The sequence below is a fragment of the Felis catus genome, chromosome F2 (genome assembly GCF_018350175.1).
Source record: "Felis catus isolate Fca126 chromosome F2, F.catus_Fca126_mat1.0, whole genome shotgun sequence".
NCBI classification, from domain to species: domain Eukaryota; kingdom Metazoa; phylum Chordata; class Mammalia; order Carnivora; family Felidae; genus Felis; species Felis catus.
The window spans coordinates 48,684,586-48,707,941 of record NC_058385.1 but is presented as its reverse complement, the minus strand read 5'-3'; the positions used below and the strand labels follow the sequence as shown (position 1 = coordinate 48,707,941).

Here is a 23,356-nt window from a genome sequence, read left to right as displayed (position 1 = left end):
GAGATAAAGGTACATTTTTTAAAATTTAAATTCAAGTTAGTTAACATACAGTGAACTCTTGGCTTCAGGAGTAGAAACCCAGTGATTCATCTCTTACATATGCTACCCACTGCTCATCCCCAAAAATGCCTCCCTTTGTGCCCATCACCCATTTAACCCATCGCCCCCCACCTTCCCTCCAGCAACCCTGAGTTTGTTCCAAGAGTCTCTTATGGTTTGCCCCCTCTCTGTTTTAATCAAGATAAAGGCATATTTAAGGAACATAATAAACACACGAACGTGGGTACTTGAGGTGGGGAGTGGGGGGTTGGGGATAAAGGGGAAAGATAAAATACACGAGAAGCCCTGTTGAAATTGTGATCATAAGGTAGTGTGAACTGAGGATGAGACGGACTCTTTTGAGGTCTCAAAAAAGGCATAAATAAATGCTAGTTTTCAGAAACATCATCCTGTAAATTAGTGTGTCCCAATTGAGGCCCGATGGTACTTGAACATTCTCGAAGATGTTGATAGGTATTCCCCAAAAGGAGATGCCCCGATCAAGCACAGCTGGGAAACAGATTAAACAGAGCTGATCAGGGTTCTTCACTTCAGGTGTGCCCAGAGCATATGATACATAGCGTAACCCAAGGTGGATATATGCACCATTTCCCAAACTTCTTTGGTCTTAGAATGCTTTTTGCCAAATGCCGTTTTTGTAAAAGCACAGGGCAGGAAATGCAATTCTAAATATTTACCCCAGTTAACTTTCTTCCCTCAGGACATCCTTCCTAATTTATCCCTCCCTCTGCTGCAGGTCTCATCTCTTCCGTGAAACCCCCTTCGTAACCCACAACTGTCTCTGTTCTGATTTTATTGCTGCAACTCTCTGGCCTTTGGACAGAGACCGATGAGTGGTAAGATCAGAATACTTCACTGTTACTGCAAAATACTTATTCCTGTAGCAGTAAGATCAGAATACAGCGGGCAAACTTTACTGCTGCTTCTGCATAGACTGTTTGCTCTCGTAAGGATGATGTGACATAATCTTTCATCTACATCCTAGCTTTTGGCTAAGTTGGCTTGAATAAATTACAGGGAAGGTCCTTTCAGCCAATCATTTTACTCCATCTATTCAGATCAGATCAAAGTAACATTTACCGCTTGCTTCTCCCACTGGCAGGTGGTGGGGGGGGGGGCGGTGAGGCGTATGTACAAAGCATCCTAACAGCCACAAGAAAAAAAGCTTTCTTCACAATGTTTCAATGCTCTAATAAATTTAAGGGAAAATGAGAGGGCAAAACAAGGAGTTTGCAAGCTTCCACACAGAGCTCCAGGTCAATCAAATGGCTTCTTAGCTCTGCCTAGCTCTGTTCCTCAGGAATATTCGATGATGATGAAGAAGAAGAAGAAGAAGAAGAAGAAGAAGAAGAAGAAGAAGAAGAAGAAGAAGAAGAAGAAGAAGAAGATGATGATGAGGGTGGAGGTGGTGGTTGTAGCTACCTATAAAGTCCATATTTCAGGCCAGGTATGATGCTAAGCATGTCTTTTACCCCCACAGATTTAATAAGAGAGGTCATTAAAAAGCGCCTCTGACCCAAAATGTCTTCCCCACCTGCCTCCCATAGACCTAAAATTTCCATCTTTTTTTAATATTCTGTTTGTTTGTTTGTTTTTGAGAGACAGAGAGGGATAGAGCATGAGCAGAGGAGGGGCAGAGAAAGAGGGAGACACAGAATCTGAAGCAGGTTCCAGGCTCTGAGCTGTCAGCACAGAGCCCGATGTGGGGCTCGAGCTCACGGACCATGAGATCATGACCTGAGCCCAAGTCTGACACTTAACCAACTGAGCCACCCAGGAGCCCCAATTTCCATCTTTTTTAAAAGAGTTTATTTTTAAGTAATCTCTACACCCAATGTGGGGCTCGAACTCACAACCCCGAGATCAAGAGTCACATGCTCTGTCTGAGCCAGCCAGGTGCCCCTAAAATTTCCATCTTTATATACCAGTTCCTACAGCCCCTTCTACATTTGTAAACATGCCACAAGTATTATACTTAGTGATACCTTTGTATAAATTTGTTTATTGTAAATTTAAAAAAGTCACCCAGCAGAAGACATTGGTCAAATATTCAGCTTTGATTGTGGTGTGGGGGGTGGGGGGTACTCTTTGGCAGAACAGAGACAGAAGAAACAAAGCAATCCAATTTTTCCTCCCAGTGTTTGCTTAATTAAATACTTGACATTCACTAAGAACTCACTATTTATAAAAGATACTTTCAAGGTCCCTGGAATTTTACAGATCAATATAGACTGCAATCCTTACACTTAGCACTTATCAAGGAGGCAATCACCAATAATTATAATACGATACAACTGCTTTAGTAAAGACATGACAATTATGTAGGTAAAGCACCCAGCCCAGAGGCTCAGCCCAGAGGGGTTGCTGTCTTCTCCCTGTTTCTCTGTGGGAGTCAAATAAAGCTTCACAGAGAAGCACTCTGTCTTGGAGAATAAGTAGGAATCTTCCAGGCAGAGAGCAGGAGGTGACGGCAGTGTGCTAGTGAATGTTTAACAACCGGAACTCCAAGGGCGGTGGGGGGAGGGGGGAAGCCCTGACGAGTAGGATTTGCTAATTTCCACGGCGTACATTCTCCTACTGTGGCAGATTTCAGGGTACCAACAGGATGCCACTGAGCAGGGTTGGGACCAGAGATGTGCCTGAGCCGACAAGAGCCAGCTCCAGCATACCACTGGAGGACAGATGGAAGGAACAGCACGTTCTAAGGTGTGGAGGTCCAAAAATGTCTGGTGATCAATTGGCTATTGTCCTGAAGAGTGTGAGTTAGGGTCTGGAAAAGAGATGGAACCAGAGAACCTTGCACGGTCTGAACCAGAAAATCCACAAAGGCGAGATAGATGTAGCCTGTACTGGGAGAAACAGATCTTGAACGAATTTGGAAAGCCGTTTGGAAAGAGATTACAAAAGGCATTGAACTTTTGCAACTTTCTCTTTTACGCAATTGATAGCAATCTAAACCATCCAGGATTTACCTCTAAATTCTAGCGGCAGTATGCAGGAATTGCCAGAGGACAGAGAGACTGGGAGGAAGGTGACTGGTCAATAAATTCTCAAGACAGTCTTGAAAAGAGCTCTAAACGGCCAATGCTCGGCATCTCTGGGCCACAACTCAGCCATTTCGGTCATGCTCATAGATACCCTATCTCATGGGGTTCTTTAACTCAGGTCTCCGGAAAACGACAAAAGGAAATAAACATAATTTTTAAAACACTCCTAAATACAAACTACACAACATAATGCGCGGCTTTCTCAAGCAGAAATGAGAGTTTATACCCAGTGAATTCTTTCATGAATTCCTGTTCCTCCGCAACAGGGAATAGTTTATCTGCTTCTGCTTACCTCCTTACCAATTTTTATTGCCTCTTCCTGAGTATCACACTGGCCCCATTAAGCTCTCGTGTTTGTGATATATTTGATGTTCAATGACGCAAGTGCTCCCCCCCTTTCACTACGAACTAGAAAAGTTCGTTTTTGCAGCTGCAGCTTCCTGCTGCTCATGGTGATGAGCCAGACTGCCTAGGTGGTACGTGTTGTTGTTGCTGAACTCAGCATCTACCCTGGAGATGTCCCACTTTTCTCAGGCCTCCTGGCCTAAGCCCCACTCCCGGCCCATGGCCCTGGGTCTATGTCAGCTGACTGTCCAGAAGGCTCCCTGACAGCGCTCCCTGGTCAATAGTGGTCCATCAGACGGTCACGTAACTGCCACCTCTGTGGCTTGGCCACACGATGCTGTAACGCTTTCCAGGCATAGGCATGTATCCTCACGGGTGGCTCTGTGATTTAAAAAGGGAGGGGTGAGTGTGACAGTGCCTGCAGAATCTCATACCATCCCTCTACCTCTCTCCCCCTCTCCTTCTCTCTCTCTTATTTTTTTTTTCCGGTTTTCCTTTTCCTTCTGGATTTGGCATCGGAACGAAGCATTTATTAGCAAAGGCTGCATTGCCCAGCTCCCTGAACTCTTGTACCACCAGCAGGTGGGGACAGCAGCAGCAGCAGGAGAGCACAGGAGGTGAGGGAGAGGTGGAAAACTCCAAGGCTGCTTCTTTCTCACTCCCCCTCAGCCTCACCTCGGAGCCAAGCAGGCAAGTCTGCTCCCTTCCTCCCGTGCATGCTAACCCACTCTGCCGCACCGAAACGCGGTGGTCCAAAGTGTGGACCCTAGAGTCTGACCACTTGATGCAAATCTTGCTTTGTCACCTGCCAGCAACGTGACCTCAGGAGGCTTGCCAGATTTAGCAAAAACAAACAAATGTCAACAGGAGACTCATTTGAATTTGCCCGATATACAATGAATACTTTCTAGTATAAGTACATCCCACGAGATGTTTATACTAAACCATTATGTTATTTATCAAATTTAACTAGCTGTTCTGCAGTTTACCTGGTAACCCTAGACCTCAGGCTAGCTATCTAACTTCTCTGTGTCCAAATTTCCTTTTCTAGAACTTGAGAATACAGGGGCTGCCTATCAGCAAGCGTTCTTATCTTGAGGATTAAATGAGATTATATATATATATATATATATATATATATATATATATATATATAATGTTAGGAATCTGTCTGCTGGCACACATATGGTATGGTGGAGTGCATGGACTTATGGACTTGGGAATCATATAGACCAGGTTCAGCGTGACCTTGGGCAAGTTAAACTTCTCTCTGCCTCAGTCTCATCATCTACAGTATCTTACCTTATGTTGTTGAGAGGAGTAAATAAAACTATACAGGGGAATCATTTAGCACAATGCCTGGCTCATAGTAAATGTAACCAATAGTATGCTATGTAATATATAGTCTAAGAACACCATACTCACTCCCTCCATGAGCCATCTTGGTTTTTTTCCACTTAAGCTTTACTCTAGACACAGGACTTGAACCCATGACCCCGAGATCAAGAGTCAAACGCTCTACCAACTGAGCCGGTCAATCGCCCCTCTATGAGCTGTTTTTGCTATGCCACTTCTCCATCTTATTCCAGAGGCACTGATTTCACAGCCTCTGAATTTCTGCAGTCCTTGATGATTTTACCACAAACTGGACCCTTGACTGCATTTTTCCATGTACTGCTTGCTAACTGTCCCATTTATGGATGCCTTATTTCTTTTTTTTTTATTAATTTTTTTTTCAACGTTTATTTATTTTTGGGGGACAGAGAGAGACAGAGCATGAACGGGGGAGGGGCAGAGAGAGAGGGAGACACAGAATCGGAAACAGGCTCCAGGCTCTGAGCCATCAGCCCAGAGCCCGTATGGATGCCTTATTTCATCAGTCAGATCCTAGAGGCCTCTTCTTCCAGCCTCTCCCTTTCATGCTGGGCACCATTTTCAGTACCTATCTTTTGACTGATTAACTTTTCAGTGCTGTCGTCATGGACGTGAGGACCAAAAGAGTCAAACCCGTATATCTAAATGATCTACTTCCCGAGATTGACAGCGCAGGTTCTCTCCTGCACGTGGAACCCTGGAGAAACAGTACAAAGTGTCAGGGTTACCACTGTCAGAAGCTTGGTCAAGCAAACCATCAAGGTGGTTGCATTCTCCGTCTTTGGGACTGGTAGGCTCCTTCTCTCAAGTCCTACTGGTGGGGCTTGAGACATGAAGATGTTCAGCACATGGGTACTGAACAGACCAAAGATAATGTGTTCGAAACAGCCTTAGACCTTAAGAAGGGACAAAACCAGGAGTTTTCAGTACATCCTGAACAGGGTAATGATATCACCTGGAGAGTTTTAAAAACTACCAAGATTCTGGGGCACCTGGGTGGTTGTCGGTTAAACGTCCAACTCTTGGTTTCAGCTCAGGTCATGATCTCAAGGTTTTGTGAGTTCGAGTCCCACGTGGGGCTCGGTGCTGACAGTGTGGAGCCTGCTTCGGATTTTTTCTCTCCCTCTCTCTCTGCCCCATCCCTGCTCATGCACATACTCTCTCTCCCTCTCTAAATAGATAAACATTTAAAAAAATAAAATAAAAACTCCCAAGATTCTGGCTTATTTGGTCTGGGTTGGGGAGCCTGGCTGTCTGGATTTTTAAAAGTTCCCCAGGCGATTCAAATGGACAGCCGTGGCTGAGAAACTCTGCTTACACAGCTTTACATTTTTTTTTAATGTTTATTTTTGAGAGACAGAGAGAGACAGCATGAGTGGGAGAGGGCAGAGAGAGACAAAGGAAGACCCAGAATATGAAGCAGCCTCCAGGCTCTGAGCTGTCAGCACAGAGCCCGATGCGGGGCTCGAACTCACAAGCCATGAGATCATGACCTGGGCCAAAGTCGGACACTCAACCGACCGAGTCACCCAGGCGCCCCTGCTCGCACAGCCTTAAATGAAAACTGACGGCTTGCCTGACACATGATGTCTGCTAAGTACAGAATACTAAATTGGCAACAGGTGGAGACCTAAATACCATTCTTTGCTTCTGGACAGTAGATAAAACAACTCTAAAATGACTTGATGTTCTTCCAAATTACTGTGTAATTAACTATCACTGAACAAACTTCTTGTAAGGCTTTGCCAATGGCATATTCCTATATCCTGTTCAGCAAGCAGACGAAGAGCCAATTTTCCAGCTCACGGTAAACTCTGGTTTGTGGGAACCGATTACTAAAATCACCTGGTGGCCCACGAAGGCAGGAGCAGGGATCACAAAGCTGCAAACTGTTAGAGCTGGATGGGATGCCGGAGCAGAGCTCTCTGCACTGGACTGTGCACACAAATCACCTGGGGTCTTGTTAATGCCCACGTACTGATTCAGTGGGTCTGGGGAGGAGCCTGGGAGTCTGCATTCCAATAAGCTCCCAGCTGGTCCCAGGACCACGTTTTGATAGCAAGGCCTTGGAATAAATGTGCCTCACAGAACTTTTAAAAATGTCCCTTGCCTGGGGCACCTGGGTGGCTCAGTCGGTTAAGCGTCCAACTTCGGCTCAGGTCATGATCTCATGGCTCGTGAGTTTGAGCCACGAGTCTCGCTCTGTGCTGACAGCTCAGAGCCTGGAGCCCACTCGGAGTTCTGTGTCTCCCTCTCTCCCTGCCCCTTCCCTGCTCACACTGTCTCTTTGTCTTTTTCTTTCAAAAATAAATAAACGTTAAAAAAAATTTCATGTGCCTAAGCCCCCACCCCAGACCTAGTGAATCAGGATCTCTAGGGGTAGGGCCTGAGCATCGGCGTGTCTTCGAAGTTCCCCAACTGATTCTAAAGGCAGCCAAGACTGAGAACCACCCATCTGGCAGCGGAGGAAACTGACGCCCATAGACGTGAAGTAGTAAAAGAGCTAGCTGAGGGTCCTACACTTCGAACCTAGCACCCAGGATTCTGGCTACAAAAACCTTCTTCCTCTTCCTCTTCCATTGAGCCAGAAAGTAGATTGGTGGTTGCCAGGGCCGGAGAGAGGACGGAAATGGGGAATGACTGCTCATGGACACAGTGTTTCTTTCGGGGGTGATGAGAGTGGTGTTGATGGTTGTACAACTCTGTAAGTGTACTAAATGCCACTGGGTGGTGCACTCGAAATGGGTGAACGTTATGGCATGTGAATTATATCTCAATAAAACCACAGAACACATTTTCTGAAACTTCTGCTTCTCACTATTGTTTTCCTTTATCTGATTCAAGAAATTCTGAAAACAGCAGGGGCTGGGGGTGGAGAAGGGGGGGCGGGGCAGGGTGTATCTAAAGAGACTGACACCTGCTTGGATGCGGGCTAATTCAGGGGTGTTTCTAGCTGAGCTGCTTCCTCCCCGTGTCGCATTAACTACCATAACTTTAAGGCATCCTGGGGTCTTCATTCTGTACGGGGCGTTCAGTTGCACGGTGGAATATGGGGTTGAGTCATCAAAGTTTCAGTCTCTGTCAGGTCACAGTCATCTCAAAAGCAGACCTCTGACACTTAGGGAAAGAAGACTTCTCCTATGCAGATGAGGGCTGCCATAAAATAGTTTCCTTGCGATGGCTTTTCACTTCAGAGACCAGGAACTAGGAAGTGGAACTTTTTTCCATAGAACTCATCACCATCATATTAACATTTATCGTCCAAGCATATTTGTATTTCAGAAGATTAAGTAGATCCCAACAATAAACAGGTTTAAGGTGATAAACCCTCAGCAACTGGTAAGCAAAGTGTTTAAAAGGATATGTCCACCGACTTAACAATAAAATAAAGGAAAAGGATTCTGAAATTCTTAATCCTCTTCATAGCAGAGAGTGGAAAAGTTAGGGATAAAGGTCTTCACGGGATTTCGTAGTGTCTCCTTCTTTAATTTTACCCCAGAGGGGTTTCAAATGACTCTGGGCAACTAAGATTCCAGAACATTCCATGCCCGGAAAGACATTCTATTCCACCAGTTAATTCCTAAAGTTCAACTCCAGCCAGTCGGGGAGCTGTTCCTCCAGTCACTGGACTCAGACTAATTGTTAATCCACACACAATTTCAAGGCCATTAACCAACAGAGGATTTCTTTATACACACTCTTTAAAACCTTTCTCCTAGGAACAGGAGGGTGAAAGGAGAAAGCTGTAATCATTCTTTCACTGCTTCAGTGAAAATGGGAAGTCTTAATAGATCGATGTGAAGGCAGGTATTCAAGGCCATTTATTTTTTGGGAAAGGATCAAAATCCCTTTCAGTTTACAGGGTGAATTTCCCATCTACTGAGGTTGCTTAAGAAATCTGTGAGATAAGCCATTTTTGTTCTGTGGCATCTTTTAACCTATATTTAAGGGAAGATAAAAGACACATGGAAAGGGTTGGGTTTTTTTCCCCCCTTTCTTTCTGGGAGAAACTAGAATAGGACCTTGTTACTCGAAGCAGTATTGGTGGACTAGCAGCCTTGCACTACGAGGGAGCTTGTTAAAAATGCAGGATTTCAGGCCCTTCCCAGGACTACTACATCAGAACCTGTGCTTTAACCAGATCCCAGGTGATTCATATCATAATAAAGTCTGAGAAGCACTAGTCCAGGTCAGGTGTTGTTGAACTTGGCTGCACATTCTAATCACTTGGACAGTTCTTAAAAGTCCCAGTTTCTAGGGGCGCCTGGGTGGCTCAGTCGGTTTAGCGGCCGACTTCGGCTCAGGTCATGATCTCACGGTCCGTGGGTTCGAGCCCCGCGTCGGGCTCTGTGCTGAATGCTCAGAGCCTGGAGCCTGTTTCAGATTCTACGTCTCCCTCTCTGTGACCCTCCCCCGTTCATGCCCTGTCTCTGTCTCAAAAATAAATACATGTTTGGGGCACCTGGGTGGCGCAGTCGGTTAAGCGTCCGACTTCAGCCAGGTCACGATCTCGCGGTCCGTGAGTTCGAGCCCTGCGTCGGGCTCTGGGCTGATGGCTCAGAGCCTGGAGCCTGTTTCCGGTTCTGTGTCTCCCTCTCTCTCTGCCCCTCCCCCGTTCATGCTCTGTCTCTCTCTGTCCCAAAAATAAATAAAAACATTGAAAAAAATTGTTTTTTAAAAAATAAAAATAAATACATGTTAAAAAAAAAAAAGTCCCAGTTTCTAGACCAATTAATCAGAATCAGACCAAGCATCAGTAGCATCAGTATTTTTTAAGTTTCTCAAATGATTCCAGTGTGCAGCCAATATAGAAACTAATGGTCTAGGTCAGTGCCACAAACTTTTACTGTAAAGAATCAGAGAGTAGATGGTTGAGGCTTCATAGGCCATACTATCTTTTTTTTTTTAATGTTTATTTTTGAGAGAGGAGAGACAAAGTGTGAGTGGGGGAGAGGCAGAGAAAGAGGGAGACACAGAATCCAAGGCAGGCTCCAGGCTCTGAGCTGTTAGCACAGAGCCTGATGTGGGGCTCGAACTCACGAACTGTGAGATCATGACCTGAGCCAAAGTCGAATGCTCAACCGACTGAGCCGCCCAGGCGCCCCTTTAGGCCATACTATCTTTTTTTTTTAATTTTTTTTTTCAACGTTTATTTATTTTTGGGACAGAGAGAGACAGAGCATGAACGGGGGAGGGGCAGAGAGAGAGGGACACACAGAATCGGAAACAGGCTCCAGGCTCTGAGCCATCAGCCCAGAGCCCGACGCGGGGCTCGAACTCCCGGACCGCGAGATCGTGACCTGGCTGAAGTCGGACGCTTAACCGACTGCGCCACCCAGGCGCCCCTAGGCCATACTATCTTAATCACAACTTCTCTGCCATTGTAGCAGGAGACTATCCAAAGCCAATATATGAATGAATGAGTGTGGTCACATTCCTATAAAACTGACCCTGGACACTGTAACCCGAATTTCACATAATTTCATGTGTCATGCATAAAAATACGTTTTTATTGTTTCCACCACTTAAGCACATAAAAACCATTCTTAGCTTGAAGGTCACACAAAAACAGGTGACAGGATGAGATTTTGCCCTCCAGCTTTGGTTTGCCTATACTTAACTAGGTCACTTTCTTACCAAATGGGAGGAGGTGAGCCCTGATGACCTTCACTTTAATTTAGGCTGATGCATAAGACTGAATGCTAGTCACCAAATACCAACTAGCATTCTAATGCAGAGAGCTTGATTAGAATGTTCGGTCTGCAGAGACGCGCTGTTCGCTGTTCGCCATTCGCGCTCCTGGGACGACCCCACCCCGAGTGAGTAAAGAAAACCTAAATAGGAGTCCTCCCACTCGACTGCTACCTCTCACTTTTGAAGACTTTGGTTCACACGAGTCCGTATCAATCCAGGCTCACTGCCTGCAGGACGTTTCGTTGTTTGCTTGGAGGAGTTTCAAAGAAACTAAGGAAGGCTCAACTCTTGCCCTTGAAGGCCTTGAAAGGTAATGAGCGACAAGACAAAAGATACTGTAGGAAGCTGGACAGATATTAAAATCAATCGTGCTTGTTTCTTCTTGCTGGCATTTTCATTCTAAATAGGGAAATGGTTACGTGAACATCTGTATCATGGTCCTCTACCAGATTAGCAAAAATGTGCTTTAATTGGAACATTCGTGCCTGTTTTCTAAAGAAGTGATTCACCGAGTTCCACGGCAGTCAGGGGCAACAAGGGTCATTTAATTTTCTCCTTTGATTCAGCCTTGGGGCTGCGGTTTTGTGTGTGTGCACTTATGCTTTAGTAATGATTCTAAGCTGCTGTGTACCATTTAGCATTTCCTTTTCCTTTAAGAGTTAGATTTGCCGTACAAGGTTCGCACTCCCAGCCAGTTCCCATCTACCCAGAGCCCCAGCATTGGGGCCCTACCATCACCTGGCCCCAGCTGCATTGTGTAGGCTGCCTCAACAGACTCTAACTTTCCTTTTAACCCTTTCTTGATGACTTCCAGAAGGAAGCCTCAGCCACTAGTTAGTTGCCTTCAAGACTCCTAACACTTGCTATTTTTAATTTTTAAATGATTATTTTTAGTAGTCTCTACCTTTAACGTGGGGCTAGAACTCATGACCCCAGAGATCAAGATCCACATGCTCTACAGACTGAGCCGGCCTGGCACCCGCCACTTTTTTTTTTTTTTTTTTTTTTTTTAAACATAAAACAGTCTTAGGGCTCAAGGCCTGCAGTTAGTCATGCTATCTAGCTGGAATTCAATGACGTTATTTTATCTTTATTGTACTACTTGTCTTTACAGTTAGCAGTAACTGAACTACCCATTTAGAGCAGTGAAACACAGTTTTCAAAATGAATTGATATAATCATGGTACAGATGTATGCAAGTTTATAAAAGTAAGCTGATTTAAATAAAAAAAATTACGTCCTTGGCAAAAAAATAATTATGCGACCAGACAGAGGTATGAGCTAACACTAAAGTGGTAATCATGTGACAAACATAAATGTATCAGATCAACGACACACTATTATATGTTGATTATATCTCAATCAAAATTTTAAAAAGTAAAATATCTCAAAGTTAAAAAAAATAAAAACATCACGTAAATACTCTGTATCTATGTGTATAGCAAGTACATACATTATCACAAATCATGGTATAATAGGAGAATAACTTAAGTATGGGGGGCATGAGCCTCAGGAAGAAGGAACAGGCAGCCACTGTAGCCCAAGGTCAAAGAGCTTAAAGAACCGTAGCAGCCTTTCAAAGAAGGTAATGGGCAGAAGAAGGTGAAGAAGGGGGCCCAGAAGGGTGGGTGGGCTGGGCAGAGACATCAGTTCTCATTGTCTTCAATCCAATCAAAAGGCCACTGAAATTTAACTCTTTCACTGCCCACAAGAAAGTAGTAAGCTTTTAGAAGCCTCTTCCGGTTGTTGCATTAAGACAGAGAGAGAGAAAAAAATAAAGTAGCAAAGAAAAATACTTTTTAGTTTCTTTTCAAATCAATAAGAAGAGCAAGGCAATATATGCTCAAGGAATAAAATACCCGTTTAAATGTGGAATTAGAAATAAACCTTGTAAAGTATTTTAATAATCAATAAATATATATCAAGACTAATAGATATTATATTAAATAAGTAGCATTTGTCAGTTTACAAACAGCTTTTCGAATACATTCTTGAAATTTACTTTTATAATTGTGAGGTAGGAATAATTGCTGGTGGTTTTCTTTTTCTTCTCTGTATTACGTATTAAGCAATTTGTGACTCACAGAGAGCACATTGATCTCCAGATATCACATAACTGAAGCCTGTGTTCTGGTTGCAAATTCCACCTTCTTTCTGCTCTGCATGGAACAAAACATCCACTACTAAACCCTAAAGGTAAAGTTTTAGAAAATTCTTTGAGAAGAAGAAGGGACATGTTTTTATCATTTTAACAATCCATCAGCAAATACATACGTGTGTGTGTGTGTGTGTATACGTATGTATATATTTTTTAAATTTATTTTTAGAGAGAGAAAGAGAGTGTGTATGTGCCAAGGGGAGGAGGTGCAGAGAGAGAATCTCAAGCATACTGTATGCTGTCAGCACAGAGCTGGAAGTGGGGCTTGAACCCCCAAATTGTGAGATCTTGACTTGAGCCTAAGTCGAGAGTCAGACACTTAATTGACTGAGCCACCCAGGTGCCCTTCCATCAATATTTCTTGAGGGTTTACCAATTGCTTACCATGTTCCAATTGCCAGGAGGAATGCATACAAAGGAGTGTGATGCAGTTTCACAAATACAAGAAAAGTTAAAAAGTGATAAAGACAGCAATTCCCGGGCCACCGCAAATGGCCTTCAGGCTCTATGTCCTACTTCAGACAGTGCAGCTTGAGGCCACCAAGCTTGATCAAGCTTGTAGCCCGGTGCAGGGAGGGAAAAGGATGTTCTCAGTTGTCTGCTGGGAATTGTGAAGGTTTTTGTAAACCAGTCTAGGAGCTCCTGGGTGGCTCAGTCAGTTAAGCAGCCGACTTTGGCTCAGGTCAAGGTCTCATGGTTTGTGAGTTTGAGCCCCATGTTGGGCTCTGTGCTGACAGCTCAGAGCCTGGAGCCTGCTTCGGATTCTGTGTCTCCCTCTCTCTCTGCCCCTCCCCTCTTGTGCCTTCTCTCCCTCTCAAAAATGAATAAACATTAAAAAATGTTAGAAAGCAATCAAGCAATTCTATTAAAATTTAAAATACATAGATCCTTGCAGCATGCTTTTAAGGTCTTGGTAATCTTCTATTTCTTGATCCAGGTGTTGGTTATACAGGGATATTCAGTTTGTAAAATTTCCGCAAGGTGTACAACTTATATACGTTATATTTTAATGTGTTGATTCTGTATGTATATTTTAATAAGCAAAACAATAAAAATATACCCTCTGGTCCAGGAATCCTTCTCCAAGCAAGATATTCCATAGGACCAGAATGTTTATTAAAACATTCATAGTGGCAAAATTTGGAAACATCATGAAAGCCCATTAATGTAGTGTTTGTGGTACATCTGTGTGAAGAATAGTATTCACCTATTAAAAAGAATTACGTTTAGGGGCGCCTGGGTGGCGCAGTCGGTTAAGCGTCCGACTTCAGCCAGGTCACGATCTTGCGGTCTGTGAGTTCGAGCCCCGCGTCGGGCTCTGGGCTGATGGCTCGGAGCCTGGAGCCTGTTTCCGATTCTGTGTCTCCCTCTCTCTCTGCCCCTCCCCCGTTCATGCTCTGTCTCTCTCTGTCCCAAAAATAAAATAAACGTTGAAAAAAAAATTAAAAAAAAAAAAAGAATTACGTTTAAAAAAATGAATTATATTGACTTGGAAAGATTTCCATATTTGTTGTTGAATGAGATCTAGAGAGGTGGATATAATTTCATTTTAAAAATAACATGAGGGGTGCCTGACTGGCTCAGTCAGAAGAACGCGTGACTCTTGATCTCAGGGTCGTGAGTTTGAGCCCCACAGGGGGTGTAGAGATTACTTAAATACATTTTTTAAAAAGCTTAAAATAAAATACAACATAATTCCCCAGTACAAATATGTCAAGTGTCTACATCAGACGTTACGGCATGGAGAAATGAATGATGAATGCCCACAAGGCTGGTAACATCGGTTTGTGGGGAAATAGGGCGGGATACACTTGATTCTTATACCCATTATGAAGCAAGAACCACCTGGAATTTTTTTGAAAATAGACCTCATTTTTAACAACACTTTTACATTACAGAAAAATCTTTAAAGCACAGAAAAATTGAGCAGCTGAAACAGATTTGTCATATACCTCAGCCTTACACGTAACATGTTGCATTAGTATGGGACATGTGTTACAATTAACCAATATTAAAACATTATTAACTGAAGACTATCGCTTTATTCCGATTTCCTTAGTTTTTTTTTTTTTTTAATTTTTTTTCAACGTTTATTTATTTTTGGGACAGAGAGAGACAGAGCATGAACGGGGGAGGGGCAGAGAGAGAGGGAGACACAGATTCGGAAACAGGCTCCAGGCTCTGAGCCATCAGCCCAGAGCCCGACGCGGGGCTCGAACTCACGGACCGCGAGATTGTGACCTGGCTGAAGTCGGACGCTTAACCGACTGCGCCACCCAGGCGCCCCAAGATTTCCTTAGTTTTACCCAAGACCCTGTGTCTGTCCTAGGATCCCATCCAGGATACCCTCAGTATGGTAGTTTTTAAAGCAGGCTTCACACCCAGCATGGAGTCCAAGGTGGGGCTTGATCTCACAACACTGAGATCAAGACCTAAGCTGAGATCAAGAGTCAGATGCTTAGCCAAATGAGCCACCCAGGTGCCCCCACAGTGCATTTAGTTGTCACGTCTCCTTGGGCTCCTCTGTGACAGTTTCTCAGGGTTTCCTTGTTGTTTACTGAAGTGTAGTTGACACACAACACTACATACTTGTAAGTTTGTAGTTACACTACTTGTAAGTTTCAAGCTTACAACACAGCGATTCGTCAACTCTGCACGTGAAGCTGGGCTCACCACAAATATAGCTGCCATCTATGCTTGCCTTATTCTTGATGACCTTGATACTTCTGAAGGGTATTATCAAGCACATCGTAGGCGGGGAGATGTGAAGCTAAAGACGTGTAGTGGGGGTGGGCATTAACTCAGGACAAATTCTGTTAACTGGATGGGTCTCATCAACCAGTGAGGACAAGGGCAGAAAAGAACCAGCAACCTGGGGCAGGGGTTTGGGGGACACATGCAGGTCTTCCTTCACAAAAGAGAAATCGGACACGGAGAGATTTTGTATGAGGCAGTGTGGTGGTTTCGAGTGTGAATGCAAAGCCAGCCTGCCAGGCTCCAATCTCAGCTCTCCGCCTCCCATCATGTGATCTTGACTAAGGTTCTTAACCTCTCTGGGCCAAAGTGTCTTCAGCTCCCCACCCTTTATTTTCTACTTCAGCCTCTTACTTGTTTCCTGTTTCCTTCCGTACAGATGAAAACAGGCAAATTAATTTGTCTGATTACTTGCTTTTTTGTCTGTCTCCCCAGTAGAATGTATACACAAGGTAAAACCCTGACTGTCGTGTTCACTATTGCGTCCCCAGTACAACCACAATGTCTAACACATACCAGATACTTAATAAACATTCGCCGAATGGATGTTTGGATGGCTGCATAGATGATATAAAGATGGATGGGTGGATAAATGCATGGGTGAAGAAAGATTAAAAAATAAAGTTTCTGAGTCTGCAGAACTGAGGGCCTGTGAGGTGTGGTGACCCCACCAGGTCACATCTACCCACTAAAACCTATTCTGGAAAAGCCTCTACACACCTTTGCTAGGATGTCCTTCCAAACTCATTCATTTGTAAAATGTCCCCTCTTTACAAAAATATTTATTCATTTTTTGAGAGACAAAGAGAGACAGAGTATGAGCGGGGGAGGGGCAGAGAGAGAGAGGGAGACACAGAATCCGAAGCAGGCTCCAGGCTCTGAGCGGTCAGCCCCGACGTGGGGCTTGAACTCCCGAACTGTGAGATCATGACCTGGGCCGAAGTCAGTCAACTGACTGAGCCACCCAGGTGCCCCCCAAAATGTCCCATTTTTTTAATACTCCTTGCTGATATATTAGCATATAAAGCTAAGAATATTTCTTAAACATGGGATGGATATTATCTATTATTTGAAAGAGTGCTCTGTCTTCTCTTCTCTCTCAGATATAAAATACAGCGAGGCTGGTCCTATAGCCACAGAAAATAAATTCCACACAAGAAAGGCACTTTCCTCCACATTGTAAAGTCACCCTTGGGTTTGAGTAAAGTATGTACATAATTAGATTCATTCCTGCTCCTAGAGTTCTTAGGGTAACCCCCTGACTATCTGTATCTCATATTTGAGAAAATCAAATCTTCTGTGCTCACACATGGTTTTCTCTCCCATGTCTTGTGATCACATTCCATGGGGCCAATGGAAGAGGATTAATCCAAACCATGAGGTAGTCTTAGAGACATTGCCGGCCCCTAATACTGCCCCAAGCGCCAGGCCCTGGTGTAACCTTTTTATTTTTTAGGAAAATTCACATTTGTGACAGACAAGCTGGAAAGCAGGGCCACAGGAGCCGGAGGGTGGACATGTGGTCCCAAGTAGCCAATCAGATGTCACATCAGGACGTGGCCTCTCTAAGGACTGACACAGCGGTCCAGTGCAGGCACACTATTCAGTATGGTAGCTGCAGGGTTGGGAGCCACTGGAAGATGAAAACAGGTTGTGGCGTCTACAGTTGTAACTCCACAACTCGGATTGTTTTTCCTATGGTGACCTGACATGTTTTTCCTGCTGCTCAGCTCTCGTGGCTATTTTCTGAGCCCCATTCTCCACCTTCCCATTGATTTTGTGAACACACTACCCTTCTAGTACCTTCCGGTAAACAAGTTATCAAGAGCCTGTTTCTGTGTAGACACTGTGATGGGCTCTCCAAAATCCCTTTCAAGTCAGAAGGATTTATTTTCTCAGCTGTTGAGTGGGCTGCTGGCAGGAGGCCCTCAGCTGTCAGCTTGCTTCAGGACGGCCTCGGCTGAAGAGCCTCATTACCTAAGGTCACGCCTGCTTTACTGAACCAGTATGAATCCAGGGACTGGTCAAAACAGGGCAGAAAGACCTGGCCCCTTACCCCAATTCAAGTGGGATTGCCAGATAAAATACACAATGTTCAGATAAGTTTAGATAAACAGTGATACACTCTTTTAGGATAGATATATTAAAAGTGCTGTGTGAAAATACTTACGTTAAAAAAGTTATCCATTATTGGAGCACCTGGCTGGGTCAGTCGGTAGAGTAGGTGTCTCTTGATTCAGGGTTGTAAGTTCAAGCCTCACATTGGGTGTAGCGGTTACTTTAAAATCTTTAAAAAAAAAAAAAAAGTATCCATTATTTATCTGAGATTTAAATTTAACTGGCCATCCTGTATTGTTATCCGGTCAATCTGGCAACACTAAACTGAAGTCAATTCCGAAGGTCCATCCCAGCCACAGAACCTTCCATGGCCTTGACTGAGGCCTCTACCCAGAATGCATTTCAGCACATCTCCTGCCTCTGCCCACACCTGCTTCTGTCTCTTCTTTTCCCTTCCTTAGGTGGTGATCCCAAGACCACTCCCTGGGGTAGCTGCTGCAAGGTGACCTCTGTCACAGAGTCCGCTCCCCAGGCAACCCAACCTGTGACATGTTGTAATAGGGTGACCAACTGTCCTGGTCTGCCCAGGATGGAGAGGGTCCTCAGATGAATTAATCATCCTACCTTGCAACCAGGAATTCTAACAGAACTCTTGTGACTTGGGTGACCAGAAAGCATCATTGCACCTTGTCCTTTTAGGTGCCTAATCCACAGCATGTGGGCCTGGGCTTTTGCTTTATCTGATCTCTGTGCTCCCATGTCCTGCCAGGACCAAATCTTTGTACTGAATCCAAGCCTGTTCTACTGAGGCCCTGAAATCCCACCTTCTCTCACATGAGATTAGATCCTGTGTTGCCTGGAACCCTGACACTGTGACTTCCTGACATGGGCAACTGTCTGGAGGTTAGACTCTCTCTGTTCCCCTGCCCACCTCTATTACTTGCCGCCAACTATACTTGAGATATCCATTTATTAATACCTCAGATGCCTCTCCAGGGTCAGTCTCTCACTTTCCAGAACTTTTTCTTAATAGCCCACGTTTCTGAAGCCCAATGCCTAAGCATCTCTCTCTTATGGTTATAAACCTAAAAGCAGGGGGAAAAAGCATGTAATTTCCAATAATATTAATTGAACATTCTTTATGCCACATACTGTACCGGGAGCTTCATTCATTCGTTCATTCATTTAAAAAATGTATTGATTGCCAACTATGTGGCAGGTGCTATGCAAATAGAATCTGTGATATGAGAGTGAACAGGAGATGAGGTATCTGCTCTGGGGGGACTTCCTTTTTTATGCAGGATGCAGTCAATCCGCAAGTGTAGCCAGTACTATCCTATCCTAGCCTTCCTCCTTGGGATCCCTTCCACTATTTCTGTGTGCCTCTGCTCTGGCTCCTGTGTGTGTCTGCCCGACGGCCACACCTGCTCTTGGGCAGCTGCAGGGAGTTGGAAGTGTTTGGGTGTTGACCCCGCCCCCAGTAACCCTTAGCCAATGACTGACCGGTGAAGGAATGGGAAAATGCGGCGCATCTGCTTCAAGTTGAGATAAATTTAGGCAGGATTTATGCTGTTGAGCTGCCTTATGGAATCAGGTTGAGGCTGGGGCTTTACCCGAAATCCCACCCTTCTCTGTCCTCTTCCCCCTTCCTACTCTGCTACCGCCACTCCCTTAGCCATCTCCCCTGGAAATCATTCCTTGATAAGTCACTTGTACCTGAGTGCTCTTCTCAAGATCTATTCCTAGAGACCTAAAACAGCAAGCAAGTAAATAAGTAATGATCAGTAATGATAACTGTGATCAGTCTATGAGGAAAGGGATATGGTGATAGAGGAAAATAGAGGGACCTACTGTAGACAAGGAGGACAGACGAGACAACCCAAGGAGGCGACATTTCAGCCAAGAAGGAACCAGATATATGAAAAGTCAGGGGAAGGGTATTTCAAGAGGAGGGAATGAGAAGGACAAGTTCTCAAGGGAATGCAAAGGACAAGTTCTCAAGGCATGGAAGCGCTTTGCATTTGGCATGTTCTAGGCATTGTCTGAAGGCTAGTGGAGATGGATGGCAAGTAGTGATGAGGACGGGGCACAGGAACGCAGATGCCAACTCCTATGGGACCTTGAGGCCCAGGATAAGGCCTTTGGACTTTATGATCAGTGGGATGGAATACCACTGGAGAGCTTTCAGCCGGGGAGAGATACATCTGATTAACATTTTAAGATGGTTGCTTTCGGGGCGCCTGGATGACTCAAGTCAGTTAAGCATCCAACTCTTGATTTCGGCTCAGGTCATGAGCACATGGTTATAATATCCAGATATACACTGGGTGTGGAGCCTGCCTGAGATTCTCCCTCTCCCTCTGTCTCTCTCTCTCTCTCTCTCTCTCTCAAAAAACAAAAAACAAAGCAAACAAAAGTGATTGCTCTGGCTACTTTGTGGTGGTGACGAGTGGCAAAAAAGCAGTTGGGACACTATGGAGATGGTCTGGTAGTCAGATAAGACTGGGACTAAAGAAGGAGAGGCGGAGAGAGAAAAGATAGATTTTGGAGGCAGAACTGACAGCACCAGCTGATGGGTATTCCGAAGAGGGATTAGTTAAGGACGACTCTCAGGTTTCTGATTTTAGCAATTGGGTGAATGTTGACGTCTTTCACCAAGACAGGGATCACAGGGAAAGAGGCAAGCCTGGGAGCAGAGGAGCCCACACAGAATCGAATTCTTGTAAAAGCCCCTTAACCAATGTGGAAGCCGGCAGGGAGAAGTGTCTGGCCGCGGCCGTCTGCAGCTAGGGCACAGCAGAGGAGAAGTGAAACCCTGATCTGAATACTGACCCCGGCAACCCTGTGATGTTACAGCAGGCCACCAGCGTCCTATTTGCATAAGAGGCCCTCTGTCCCCAGAGAGAAAGACTAAGGAGGACTCACGACAGAAAATATGAGGGAGATGAAGCCACCCTAACCCTGACACCTCAGACTGATCAGGGAGCTCTCCTTGGAAGTGTTCTTAACTCCTGCCTCTCAAAGGTTGGGACGGAAAAGTGATGCCTCCTTGCAGCTTTAGGGGAAGCTGTGGAGCAGTGGGTGCTGCAGGCTGGCATGGCCCGGACTCCCTAGCCCCTTCCCCAACCATCGGCCTTCGCTTACCAGGCCCATCTCCACCCACACAGCCCTGACTCCAGCCAGGAGCAACTACCTGCTGTTTCCCGTGCACAGCAAGTTCTTTCATGCTTTTGTCAAAGGCAAGCTGTTCTCTGCTGGGGCACCGGGAGCAGGGCTCCTTCCCAGCCCTTTACCTTGTGGCAACACCTCCTTCCCCTTCAGGATTTAGCTCTAAAATTAGCTTCTTTGTGAAGTCTTCCCCACTTCCCCAGGCAGCGTTAGTCACCTCTCTGTATTCCCACGATGTTCTGTCCAGGCATGTGTTCTGGATTTAACTATTCCCGTCTTGCAGGTGGGGGAAATCTGAGCCTATATAACAACTGAAGGCGGGGGTGGGGGGGATGAGGTGTGGGGCTGGAGGTGGGCACTAGCCCATTCTGTATTACATAAGCTAGATGGGGCAAGAGAGTTTCTGGATGACACTTCCAGGCCTAGCTGGGCAAGAATGGAGGATCCAGGAATGATGGCAAGGAGTGTAAAATAAGGGAAGGCCGCTTTGAGAGGCTATAACGTGGGTTATTTTATTCTCCTAAAACCCTTTCCCCAGTGAGGTTTACAAATTGAAAGTATCCCTTGATGTGTCTTTTCTCTGGAGCTTCTAAAGGGACATTTTTCTGGCTTACTCAAGAAAATCCTAAGTGTGGCTTTTCACCAAAGTATCCTGAGTTTGTCCTGTGTGCAAAGGAAATTAAAGAAAACAAGAGCCTATTTTATATCTGTCACTGGGTTCCTACGAAAGTTTGCGTCAATAGCATCTCCCATTTATGCAGCACATTACAATTCACAAACTACCGTATTGTTTCAGTTTAATCTTTCCTGCAAAATCAGGGTATTGTGCTGTAAATCCGTGTAGCACATGAGGCAACTGAGGCTCCGAGAGGTCAGGTACCCTGAGAGGAGGTACAGAATCAGGATTAGAACCCAGGTGCCTAGCACTCATTTAAAGAATGACCAACAAATGCTCCCCGAGGGGAGGCCTTGCTTCCACTCCTCTAAAAGCCTGAGAAAATTCTAATTGCCTGACCTTTGGAACTCAGGAAGACCTTTTTGACTGTGGTTTGTGTCCTGGCCAAAAAAAGCATTATCACAGGGCCATGCAATTATAGGGGCAGTTTGCAGCATGCCCTAACCAAACCAGGAAGAGCTCAATCATAGGTTGATAAATAACTCTGTTTCCATAAAGGAGAGATGACTCCAGAGAAAATAAACATACAGCAAATTGCTCCTTGTAGTAGGACTGTTCCAGTGAGTGAGTATAATAAAAAGTATTTTGCAAAGAAGGAAGACAATGATGCTGTTAAAAAGAACCAAGAAGGAACACCAAGGAGCAAAAATTGGAATGGAACCATGGGCAGAAAGAAAGACGGAGAACGCGGTCCAAGAAAAAGGCCATGAAATGTCAAAGGTAGACACTTATTTAACAATCTGAAAGTAACAGTGAAAGAAATTTGAGGTCCTGTATTGAATCAATGTGTATTGAATCCCACAGGGTGATGGTGCCATGAGAGACATCGATGACCAGAGAGGGAAAAGACTCTAAAAGCTGTGTTTATTGAGTTCTTGCTATGTGCCAGGTGCTGTTCTAGAAGTGTAAGGATATAGTCCCATTAATGTGCACAATGACCCTTTTACAGTTTTGCACATTGTACAGATGAGAAGCTAAGGCAGAGACAATTCAGGGACCTTACTCTAGGTCACTTAGCTAGTTGGTGGTGAAGAGAGGCTGTGGACCCAAGGCTCTTAAGCTGATGCTCTTAAACCCTGTGCTCTGTCACCTCTGGTAGGTGGCCTGCCTTGATAACACAAGGTTAGTATTCAGACTAACACTTAAATCCAATGAGCTACAAAGTGATCTTAGCAAAAGGAGGGGATTGGGGGAGGAGTCTCTGGGTAGGAAGTGATAGAAACACAACTTAAACTAGCTTAAGCTGAGAGGGAGACTTTTGGCAGTAGACTGAGGTGGCTCCCAGGATGAAGGAAGAATTTGACAGCTAAGCCTTGAGAGCTCAGGAAACAGGGAGTCTCTACGATTTCGGCTCCCGGAATTAGGGATTTGAAAGGTCTCAGGACTCTCCTACCTCTCATCCTGTTTCTCTCCTTGAGTTGACTTCATTTTCTCCTGTCGTTGGAGGGTTCCTTCAAGGGTGGTGGTAGTGGTGGGTGGTCTTTGGCAGCTCTGTGCACCCTAACAAGAAACCCCACAAGCTGAGAGAAAAAAAAGCCCTCTTCTGTCCTGGCTTCTTTTCCTTTTTCCCTAAGGTAGAAAAAGTTCCCAGGGAAGAACTGTAATTGGTCCAGCTTGGGTCATGTGCTCACCCATGAGCCAATCACTGTGGCCTTGCAGGCAGGGTTCTATGATTGACAACCCCGACTCACTAGGGTTACATGGGGTTGTGACAGAGCTTTTCCCGGAAGAAGGGAGCTGCTCTTCTGGAGAGTCAAAACAAAAATTGTGCATGAGAAACTGGACTACTGGCGAGAAGATTACAAACATCAGAAGAGATGCAAAAACAGCCAAGATAAAACAGTTGACAGAAAGGATAAAATGCTCAATAAACTTTGGTAACAGTATACAATGAAAACAGGACTTGGGCATGATGAGAGGAAATTTATCTAACAAAGTAGAGGGTCTAAAAAGCAATTTAAGAGATGAATTAGGATGTCAGCTCTGAAACCTTTAGGTAGCTCTACTATTAAGGCAGATGCA

The 23,356-nt window shown here is 44.8% G+C and overlaps 1 long non-coding RNA gene across 1 annotated transcript in view; it reads right to left on the bottom strand.

Annotated features, from left to right (window-relative positions):
- Window positions 1–1,922: 1,922 nt before the first annotated feature.
- The window catches only part of LOC111558593, a 76,402-nt gene continuing 54,968 nt past the window's right edge, over window positions 1,923–23,356 (bottom strand). The window contains exons 6-7 of the long non-coding RNA XR_002739674.2: window positions 17,603–17,719; window positions 1,923–3,833 (exon numbers count right to left, since the gene is read on the bottom strand). This is a non-coding gene — a long non-coding RNA (uncharacterized LOC111558593). The remainder of the gene's footprint in view (window positions 3,834–17,602; window positions 17,720–23,356) is intronic.